This window comes from Carassius auratus, chromosome 1, assembly GCF_003368295.1.
Source record: "Carassius auratus strain Wakin chromosome 1, ASM336829v1, whole genome shotgun sequence".
In the NCBI taxonomy this organism is placed as follows: Eukaryota; Metazoa; Chordata; class Actinopteri; order Cypriniformes; family Cyprinidae; genus Carassius; species Carassius auratus.
In genome coordinates this window covers 16,911,635-16,924,294 of record NC_039243.1, presented here as the reverse complement: position 1 = coordinate 16,924,294, position 12,660 = coordinate 16,911,635, and positions in this window count along the sequence as shown.

The window sequence follows — 12,660 nt, the reverse complement described above, 5'->3', positions numbered from 1 at the left end:
AAAAAAACCTTGGGAGAAACCAGGCTCAGTTGGGGGGCCAGTTCTCCTCTGACCAGACGAAACCTATATGTACCTATATGTTCACCTATAATAGTAAAATTAAAATCCATATCTGCTAGGCAACATAAATAAAAGTCCAAAATGTAGAAATGTACATTATTTATTTACTCAAGATCAATCAAATAGTACAAAACAAAAAATATAGTACAAGAACAAAAATAAGACAAAAAACCTCTAGGCAACATAAATAAAAGTCCAAAATATAGAAATGGACATTACGTATTTACAAGAACAATCAAATAGTACAAGAACAAAAATAAGACAAAAAACTGAGCAGAATTTTTTTTTTATCTTTATTATTCTTTGAAGGTCTGTCATGAAGCGCCTCATTATCCTCCTCCTCCTCCTCTTCCTCTTCCTTCCTGCACTATCCAATGACGTTTGATAGGGTGTCCGAGATTTTATTATTTTTTCCTCTATTTTTGTTCGGCGCACAAATGTTTTAGCGGATAGGAATTTTCGTCCACACGGATCTGGCGTTTTGGAAGAGTGAAACCGATGTTTTGAAACCGGGTCCCAGAGTGGACGCCACCTTTGCGTTTCTTCTCGACGGCGAATCCATACATTTTCTGACAATATGGCGTCATCAGCCCATGTCTCGCCCCTAGTCAAACACCACTACATCACGTAACAGCTACAAAAACATGAACAAACACTGAACGCTAACATTAACATGGATTAATAAATGTATTATTCCATGTTCGTTTGTGTACCACGCACAGCAAATCCATGTCTTCTCCATTTTTTATGTATCTCTGTGGCAGAATTACAGCACCACATGCTGGTCTGGCATGTAAAATACATCGGTTTTGTGTGGACGCGGATATTTCTTGAGATGAGGGAAAAAAAGATCAGGGGTCTGTCTCCGTGTGGACAGGGCTGAAGAAGTAACGGGTACTTATGGTTATGGATAGAAATGTAGAGGAGTAAAGAGTACAATATTTGCCTCTCAAATGTAGTTGAGTAAAGTCATGAGTACTCCCCAAAAATGATACTCGAGTAAAGTACAGATCCCTCAAAATTGTACTTAAGTACTGTACTCAAGTAAATGTACTCCGTTACTGTCCGGCTCTGTATATCATGTTAATATATTGCCATAGTTAAATTCCATAACATGTGATACCAATTTCACATGTTCGCACATACATAACTTCTTGCATAATTTTTCCGTTAATTCTTAGTTTTTGCCTTGATAATAGAAATTATCAGCTAGGCATCATGTATGACAGTCAAAAATGGGTTATGAGCTACAAAATGACCAGATCCTGCCATTAACTATATAGAAGACATATCTTGTATGTATAGGGCTTATATGTGGAAAAAAAAAGAAGCAATACAGGAGACCTATATTTCCTGTATATGCACATATATGCACCTCATATATGCAGCATATATGCAGTATATATACAGTATTGTTCAAAATAATAGCAGTACAATGTGACTAACCAGAATAATCAAGGTTTTTAGTATATTTTTTATTGCTACGTGGCAAACAAGTTACCAGTAGGTTCAGTAGATTGTCAGAAAACAAACGAGACCCAGCATTCATGATATGCACGCTCTTAAGGCTGTGCAATTGGGCAATTAGTTGAAAGGGGTGTGTTCAAAAAAATAGCAGTGTCTACCTTTGACTGTACAAACTCAAAACTATTTTGTACAAACATTTTTTTTCTGGGATTTAGCAATCCTGTGAATCACTAAACTAATATTTAGTTGTATGACCACAGTTTTTTAAAACTGCTTGACATCTGTGTGGCATGGAGTCAACCAACTTGTGGCACCTCTCAGCTGTTATTCCACTCCATGATTCTTTAACAACATTCCACAATTCATTCACATTTCTTGGTTTTGCTTCAGAAACAGCATTTTTGATATCACCCCACAAGTTCTCAATTGGATTAAGGTCTGGAGATTGGGCTGGCCACTCCATAACATTAATTTTGTTGGTTTGGAACCAAGACTTTGCCCGTTTACTAGTGTGTTTTGGGTCATTGTCTTGTTGAAACAACCATTTCAAGGGCATGTCCTCTTCAGCATAGGGCAACATGACATCTTCAAGTATTTTAACATATGCAAACTGATCCATGATCCCTGGTATGCGATAAATAGGCCCAACACCATAGTAGGAGAAACATGCCCATATCATGATGCTTGCACCTCCATGCTTCACTGTCTTCACTGTGTACTGTGGCTTGAATTCAGAGTTTGGGGGTCGTCTCACAAACTGCCTGTGGCCCTTGGACCCAAAAAGAACAATTTTACTCTCATCAGTCCACAAAATGTTCCTCCATTTCTCTTTAGGCCAGTTGATGTGTTCTTTGGCAAATTGTAACCTCTTCTGCACATGCCTTTTTTTTAACAGAGGGACTTTGCGGGGGATTCTTGAAAATAGATTAGCTTCACACAGACGTCTTCTAACTGTCACAGTACTTACAGGTAACTCCAGACGGTCTTTGATCATCCTTGAGGTGATCATTGGCTGAGCCTTTGCCATTCTGGTTATTCTTCTATCCATTTTGATGGTTGTCTTCCGTTTTCTTCCACGTCTCTCTGGTTTTGCTCTCCATTTTAAGGCATTGGAGATCATTTTAGCTGAACAGCCTATCATTTTTTGCACCTCTTTATAGGTTTTCCCCTCTCTAATCAACTTTTTAATCAAAGTACGCTGTTCTTCTGAACAATGTCTTGAACGACCCATTTTCCTCAGCTTTCAAATGCATGTTCAACAAGTGTTGGCTTCATCCTTAAATAGGGGCCACCTGATTCACACCTGTTTCTTCACAAAATTGATGACCTCAGTGATTGAATGCCACACTGCTATTTTTTTGAACACACCCCTTTCAACTAATTCAACTAATTGCCCAATTGCACAGCCTTAAGAGCGTGCATATCATGAATGCTGGGTCTCATTTGTTTTCTGAGAATCTACTGAACCTACTGGTAACTTGTTTGCCACGTAGCAATAAAAAAATATACGAAAAACCTTGATTATTCTGGTTAGTCACATTGTACTGCTATTATTTTGAACAATACTGTACGCATATATGCAGTATATATACGCATATATGCAGTATATATATGGCATATATGCAGCATATATATTATCATATATGTGCATATACCTTATTTTTAGGACTATAAGTCGCACCTGAGTATAAGTCGCATCAGTCCAAAATTACGTCATGACGAGGAAAAAAACATATATAAGTCACACTGGACTATAAGTCGCATTTATTTAGAACCGTGAGAGGGTGCCCTCTCGCGGCTGTAGACGGTAATGTTTTCTCTTGGTTCATTTCTCTCGGTTCATTTCTCTTGGTTCATGTCAAATTAATTTTGATAAATAAGTCGCACCTGACTATAAGTCGCAGCACCAGCCAAACTATGAAAAAAAGTATCACTTTTAGTCCGGAAAATACGGTATTTGCATATACACTGCATATAGGTTTCATATATGCGCATATATCCACATATAGGTTCTTTCCATGTGGGACAAAGCGCTACAAACCGTGAGTCTGTGCCATTCACGTTACTATCCACGTTACACAACAAATAATTTTTTTTCATGAATGGATTCCCTAATCTTGTCCCTGTTTTCTCCGTTGCAGAAATCATAGGGTCCTATTTTTGCTACAAGAAGCACGTTAAATGCAGACGTTAATGAACACTACAGCAACAACTTGTGCTTGCACACTAAACGCGCCACTTGTAAATAAAAAAGCATTTTAGGGGGCCCTTGACTTTTGGGGGCCCAAGGCAGTTAACTACCTTTGCCTAATGGTTAAGTGTGCCTCTGATGTTTAGCCTAACTTTCAATATTTTTATTCACATTAACTCTCAATGTTAAATTCACATTAAATATAAACTCGTTATGGCATGACACCCATATCAATTAATTACGTATGCATAGTTAATAGATTACATTATAAGGTTACTTTGACCATCGCCCACTGTTTATCAACATAATCTATAAAGATGAGAATCAAGATACTTCATCATAATTCAGTTAATGCACTTGGGAATGTTTTGAATAAAAAGGAAAAAAATAAATAAAACATAATTGCTGTTGTGGCTGCTTTGTGTCACATGACAACCCCCACAACTTGTGCCCCCTCAAAAATAATGAGTGCATGACACCCCACTTACAATCTGTGAATCAGAACAGCCAGCATCGTAGTCTACTATCCCAGTCCTCCATAAAATGGACTGTACACATCTAAATATTTGAGTTGAACTGTTCTGGAACAGTGTTGTAAATTCAACATTACCACTGATTTCTATTTGTGTCTTTTTTTGGAAGGCCAAACAAAGTATTATCGCTTTCACAAAGAAATGCAGCCTCTTCACAACATGATGGTGGCGGTGACAGCAACAATAAAGTTATGCCTTCTTTCTTTGTGTGAACATTTAAGTGGCATTATGCAAATCTTCCCACATCGTGATGCAGATATCCGTTTTAGGAGGGTGTTGAAGAGTTTTAACTTTTATAAAGAATAACTCTTTAGGTTTGAGACTTTAGTCATTGCAACTTAAGGGGTCTTATCTGTTCACAAATAGGTTGTAGCACTGCACAGAGAAAGGAAATTGTATCATATTACCCCTTTAAAATACAAAATATGAGTTCCTGTATTTTATTTACAGTTACATTTCAAATGGGTGGTAATCAAATTACAGTATCAGAAAAGTAATTCAATTACTTAGAATTTTAATGTCATTTACTTTGTACTGTAAACTGTAAAAGGCAAATGATTGTAATTAATTGTAAGCAGCAGCTGGTTATTCTCCATATCCTAAGCTGCAGTTCTTCGTACCCCTTGCAGAATATGAATAATTGTAATAATATAAAAAAAAAATTATAGGGATAATAAAAATTGCATTTTTTTTTCAGTTAGTGCTGAATAAGCTATTTCAGATTACAGCTTTACAGTTTACATATACTCCACGTGACAAAATATCAGAATTCATAAAAACTGCCCCATTGAAAAATTTCCATACCCTTGAATCTTAACTCTGTTGTTACCTGAATGATCCACAATTGTTTTCATTTTTTGTGATAGTTGTTTTTGAGTATTTTATTTGTCCTGAAAAGTTAAACTGCCTGCTGTTCTTCAGGATAGAATCCTCAAGGTTCTACACATTCACAGGTTTTCCAGCACCATATGCATAATTAACATCTTTAAAAAAAAATGACTGTATGATTTTGATATCCATCTTTTCACATAAAGGACAAGTGAGGGACTCGTACACATTTCACAGAAAAGGTGAAAATATTTACTGATGCTCAAGTAACATCCTGGCTCTTAATGTATTGTGTTGCCAACATAAGTTACATTTATTTTACTATTATTTTTATTTATTATTTATTTTATTTTTCATGTTGTTGTTTTTTGTTTTGTTTTTGTTTTCCTTTCAGAAGTTTTGTGGAAAATGGATGTTATTAAAAATAATATGCAGATGAAAACCAAATCCTGTGTTTGGTGGATATCATGTTTCTCTATAAGACCCTTTGTGTTACATAACTTATTAGTATTCCACAATCCAAAGTATTCTAAAATATTTATATTAGGTTACAAAAGTTATGTAATTAACAAACTACATCACAAATTACTTTTTCAACCATGAATGTTGTAATCTGTAGTGAAATAAATTTTTTAAGTAACCTTTCTAAACACGGAAGCCAGTGCAGTGCAGTGATTAACAGAGGTGTACCTTCACAAGTGCACACCTTAGATTAGTTAAAGTGGGGAAGTCATGGCCTAATGGTTAGAAAGTTTAACTCCTAACCCTAAGGTTGTGGGTTTGAGTCTTGGGCTGGCAATACCACAAGTGTGTGTGTGTGCGCACGCGCGCGCATGCACTTTGGATGGGTTAAATGCAGAGCACAAATTCTGAGTATGGGTCACCATACTTGGCTGTATGTCACGTCACTTATACAGCAATACAGTTTTCCATTATAATTCCTGTGAGCTTTCATATGCATTAGTGTCTATTTAGATTGTATTGCTCTCTGACGAATGTTTGTATGTGATCAAACATGTTTGTCTTAGTTTTGAGCTTGAATATTTTACACTATTAAATCAAATTAAATCAGTTTAAATTATAAATAAATTTTTAAATGCTTTAAATTATTATAGTGTCTTATTGGAGAAGTGATGCTATTGGGGGTCTTATTTTAAATGCATTGTTAGTCTGTTGGGAGTGGTCAGTCCAGCAAAAAGATAAATGGAAACCAGGTGGGGCTTCAGTCTCAAAAACACAACTGGTCTCTTTGACAATCAAAACCACATCAGAATTACAAACTACTACAGTGATCAAGTCATGTACAAACTAGAGCAGAGGTCTTAGCAGGTTCAGAGACCCACTGTACTGCTTCAACATGCCTGCCTGTGATTTATAAGCAATGCTGAAGATCTTTGTTAGCTGCTTCAGGTGTTCGATTAGGGTTAGAGTTAAACTCTGCAGAACAATGGGTCTCCAAGTGCAGGGCTGAATACATCTGAATATATCATATTAACATATCATCAATGAAATATAATGTCCGATCTACTAAATTGACATTATGCAGTGTTAACCATTTCAAAGAAACAAAGTAAAGTAAACATTGTAGTACATTTAGGAAATTCAATAGGCCATCTCTAATCAGGTAAGCTCTAATATTTGGCACAGAGAGCATGTCAAAGCAGACCGTAAAAAGGAATGAAAAACTCCACAAGGTGTCAAAAAAAAAAAAAAAAAAAAAACTTGGGAAGAACCATGAAGGGTTATGGTTCCTTAACAGCATGAAATGTTGGTTAGCTTAGTTTAGTACAAGTTCAGATTTATTTGATATATATGTGATTTCAGGCTTTTAAGATCTTTGCGAATGTATTAAAAAAATAAAATGATTTCTATGCAAAATAAATTTAGCTCAAGAGCATTCATTTTGCTTATATATGTTAGAGCTCCTGTAGAGCTCACTGAAGGGTCAAGTGAAAGTTTGAAACAAGCAGGACTCTTCCTAGCATTTTCAAGCATTTTGCAAACTTTGTGTCATCCACACTGAAACCTCAGAAAATGTTAAACTCGTGCATGAGTAAAGCCTCAAAAAATGCCACTACAAATGATACACACAGAACAGATATGATACATTTTTATGCAGTTCTTCTTACAGGATTATTTTATTTGTTAAAAGAACCCATCTTTCACTGATGCATCCATGTTTCACACACTCACGATTGTATATCTGTTACATATACATATTGTTACATGTAAGCCATTTCTTTTTTTCCCCTTGTCTCAAGAAATATCTGGGTCCACACAAAACTACTAAACTGACACAAAACAATGTAGTATACATCCCAGACCAGAATGTGGCACTGAAAATTCTGCCACAGAGATACACAAAAAATGGAGAAGATGACTTGGACTATGCAAATAAACCTTGCGCGCGGTATACATACAAACATGGAAGAATACATTTATTAATCTGTGTTATGTTAGTTAATAAAAAGACAATCGTTCAGTGTTTGTTCATGTTTTTGTTGCTTTATCCAACTGATGTCACTCTCCCAAAATGCTGAATCTGTGTGGACAAAATGCCATGATACAAATTTAATGCATATACAGCTTAACGCATCTCTGTGTTGGCAGATCCGAAATATAAACTTTTTCTGATGATTAGCATTCTGGAAAGATCATTCACCTCTTTATTAAGAGTTTAAAAGAGCAAAAGCACTGTTGACATGCCCATACGCGGCACTTTGCACTTCCACATACAGTAAATGACACAGTGTCAGGAACATAGCAACAAAAGTAAGAGTAAATAAGTTTGTATTCAAAGTTAAAAAGCAAGCACACTAAAAAAAACATTTTTTTTTTCAAATAAAAGGATCTCATGGATGTGTCGTAATAATTCTGCTGATGATTTGATCACTGCTAAAACATAAAACTTACAATTTCAGCTAACTAGAAAATATTTTTTTACTGCTAAATAGTGATTGTGACTTTCTCTTCCAATTGACTTGTGTATATAAAGTATATTTAAGGTAGCAATGCAATACATAGCTATCATATTATTGATATTAATAAAATGACGATATCTGTAGTCAATATTGATTAAATGGGAGGGGGAAATCCGGCCCATACCCAGCTTGGAAAATAATGATAAAAGCACTGATGTTCATCTAATAAAGTGATATTCTGGAACTGTGAATGAATTGAAAAAAAAAAACAGCAAAATAATAATAAAAACAACAACATCTTCATCAAACAGAAAAGAGATTGCCTTAGATAAAGTTTGATTAACATGTAAATACAGTATTGCTCAAAACTTTGGACCTATTACTATTTTTTATGTCTTTTAAGAAGTTTTTGATTTGATCCAAAAAAACAAAAAAAAAAAACAAATATATATATATATATATATATATATATATATATATATTTTTTTTTTTATAATATAATTTATAATATTGGGGTCCATGTATCTTTTGGTCATTCGATTTTCAACTTAAAAATAAATAAAGAGAAATGAGAAACAGTTTGATTTTAATTTTTTCGTTATGTTTAAGAAACGAAAAATGAAAATTTAGCTGGATTTTTCGTACTTTTGTTCATGGGTACAAAAATGAGATTATGCTGAAATGCGCCTTTCATCCCTTCTGTACTGCACCGATAAGCGGCAACCGCAAGTTAATTTTCAACAGGAGAGAAGCAGCAGAATCCATGTATCATTCAATCATTCATTTTTTTATTTAATATTGAAAGTAGATTTTTATTTTTCAGGGATTTTTTTTTTTTTTTTTTTTTCAAAAAACAAAAAACGAGAATTCAAGAAATTTTTGTTTTTCGTTCAGGGGTAGTAAAATGAATAAACAGCTTGAATATTTGCACGTGGGCAAGAATTAAACACCCCTTTCTGCTGATTGGTCATTTTAAGATCAAACCGTACAGTCAGTTCACAATCAGTTCTTCCTCAGTAAAACTCAGCAGGATAAAAGTCCCCCACTACTTAATGCATTTATTGCAACTACATTTTTTTTTTTTTCATCAAACAAACAGGCTAATGGCTCAACACAGCTGTCATCTAGACAGGGCTTTCTTCTGTGTAGATATAAATTCTATTCTTTTCATTAGATGTGTATTGCAGAGTATGATATGACAGCTGTTATAGCTTACCCGGCTCACCCAGTAAGTCTGTTCGTTTAATTAAGAAATGAATTAATTAATTAGTTTCAAAATAAATATTTTAAACACCAAGACAAAAGGAAAGAATAATAAATTGGCCTGGGTTTATATAGGCCTATAATGTTCATGAAAGAACTGTCATTCTGACTGACAACTGGAGAACAGCAGATATTAAATAGCCTACATTTAGAATTTTATAATGTGGTCTTGTGTTTTATAAAAAGTTATTATAATTGATATCTCAAAAGATATCACTCGCACACAGGACTCCCAGCCAGCATTTCAATATTGAATCAACGTCAGTACCATTGTTGAGTCAACATGGGATTGTTTTGATGTTGAAAATTGGATCAACGTTGATATATCAGCATGGGTGAATGTGAATAAAGGTTTTTCCGTTGATGCTGGATTAACATTGAATTTGGTTTTGATTTAGCAGATTGGATCAACTTTTATATTGTGACTTTGTTTCACCGTTGAAATCACGACTCTTTTTCACCATCTTACCTTCATCTTGGGTGAATTATAGTCGTTCTGTAGATGTTAGATTAACGTTGAATTAGGTTTTTTATTTTGCAAAGTGAATCAACTTTAAAAACGCGGATGGGGTATGAGGTTAAGAAGATTCCAAGGGCCCAGCATTAGAGGGGGCCCCCCAAGATGGGAATGTGATTTCTACCAAAGGGACCCTAAAATCTTAGAACTCAAAGCCTTGATCCTTGAAAGTGTCCCAGCTCTTAGTCCTTTCTGATGCCATCCCCTCCACTCTCTCCCACTTCTGCACTTTTCTGTACTGTCCTGTATAACAAATGCAAAATCACATACAATATTTTCGCTCTACAGTTAAATAACAGTGTGGTTGGAAACAAAGTGCACAATACCATTAATTTAACACTTATTTAATGTATTCAGCTGAAAGATTACAATATTAACAAATTATTCACAAGCAGTTTTTTCAGACCCCCAGTTACACTGTTTTAATCAGAATCCTAACTGTAAGCACATTAATTGTTTGTTATTTCTTATTGGTTTTTCACAGTCAATTGGGCACAGGTGCACAGCAAAATCCCCAGTGTTAATTTAACACTCTTGAGTGTGGACTCATATAAACACTAAAGCAGTGTTAAAAATAACACTGAAGCAGAGTTGAAGTTAATGAGATAATTAAGAAGTTAATTGAGTTATGATTGACCATTATTGAAGACACCTGATGTAAACAAGCAGAATCACCAAACGAGAACATCACAATTTGTGTATCACCATTATAGTGGTCAATGTTTGCTTTAGTTGGGATCTTGACCCTTCAGTTATTATCTTTAGATTTTATGTGGCTGTGGTGACTGAATTATATCATAGAGACAGACCACAGCAAAGGCAATCGTGTGTGTCATTGATTGTGATTTGAGCTATTTGTTATAGAGTGACCTGAATGCCTGAGTTTAAGTTTCTTTACTGCATACATAAATTAAGTGAAAAAGAAAAGTAAGCAACCCAGAATTTCTGACATAGTATGACGTTTTTAATAGTTAGTTCTACGTAAAAAAGTAATCTTTTGTTTTGACACACAGACATCAGGAATCAGCGTGAGCATCACAACAACGGTGACCATCAAAAAAGCATGTTGTAGCCAATAAAAACTCATCCCAGCATGCATTGCGGCATGAATAAATTATGAGCTGAACTGTCTTTTTAACATTTTGTATCTAGTTTTGTGATGTTCAGAGTTGGTCTGTTTATCTGAATATGTTGTTTGTCACCATTGTTGAGATTCATACGTTGATTCTTGTTATCTGTGTGTGCCTAAAATTAGAATTCTTTAATAAAAAAAAATCAGAATCATTTGCAAGAGATACCTACAAAATGTATAGAAAATACAGATTTTTTCATTGTGGAATCAAAGCTGTGACAATCAATAATGGAAGTTTTACTTTGAGAAAAGACTGTAAATGAGTTCAGTGATTCATGTCAAACAACGATTACATTAAAACATAATCATCAACACGCGATGATTTTTGCTCTTGGTTTGACAAACAAACTTTAACAGTAAAAAGTTACAAGCCAAGATCCCAGCTAAAGCAAACACTGAACACTATAATGGTGATACACAAATTGTGATTTTTCTCGTTTGTGATTCTGCTTGTTAACATCAATAATGCTTAATCATAACTCAATTAACTTCTTAATTATCTCATTAACTTCAACTCTGCTTCAGTGTTACTTTTAACACTGCTTCAGTGTTTATATGAGTCCACACTCAGAGTGTTAAATTAACACTGGGGAGTGTTAAATTAACACTGGGGATTTTGCTGTGTGATCACTTCGATTTTCTTTATTTTTTCCTTTGCCAGATTGTTTGTTTTGTTCGGAAAAGGGCTGAGGAGGGTGAGCCAACTTTCAGTTGACCGTATTGCATAGGTCTAATGTTTCATGTGGTTAAATAAAAATAGAAAGCAAGTTAAGGTTAAGTGTTCCTCTGACTCAGTGGTAGAGCATTGTATTTACAGTTAAAAAGGTTGATTTGATTACCAGAAAACACACATACTGGTAAAAAAAAAAAATGCACTGTATGAATGCACAGCTTGAATGCATGTAAATTGCTTTGGATTAAAGTGTCTGATAAATGTAAAATTATCTCTCTTTGATGAGATAATGACTGTACTTGTAATGAACTTGTAACGAGCCCACTACCTAACCTCTGTGTGGCGATTTGATGCCGCTAATACTAACTATACAGTGTATTTAGTAATACAAGTGTTCAAAGTGTACCAAATAAAATGAAAAGGTCAATTGCCGCTTTTTCACTGTTGGGCCAGTGCTTTAAACTAATAAAAAAATAAGTCACTGGAACTAGCGTGATCACAAAATGAACATGATAAAGCGGCCATTTGTTTGCATTCTTTGTTAAAGATTTAAATCCAAAAGCATCAATGTTTTACAATAAGTGATACACTGATCATAATGAATTAATTGATCAGGTTTAAAAATGTGTCACACAGAAGTAAGATGGTATGAACATGGCCTACCTAGCCTACTTTTTAAGTTTGTAACTTTACAGATCTTCTTTATGCACCAAGAGCTTGTTACACTCTAAAGAGAAAGGAAAATGACCATATGATCATATGACCACTTTAAGTATATTCCACTTAATTATTTTAAGATAATATGTATATAGCTTGTATTTCTTTAATGACAATTAGACACCATGTTCTTTTATTTGTTAAGATGATAAAAAAAATCTTCCTTTCCCCATTTGTATAACAGGGATCCCAATAATAATAATATCATATCTATTTTGTAACTATGGTCATGTAAGTTCTGTAATACATCTGAACTGTTTTTGAAGTCAACAATATTTTGTTTTCATTGCTGTCATGGAAGCTGGTATTTTCTCAGTCATCCTTCAAAAATATTTGTCCTGGTGAACAAAGACAATTC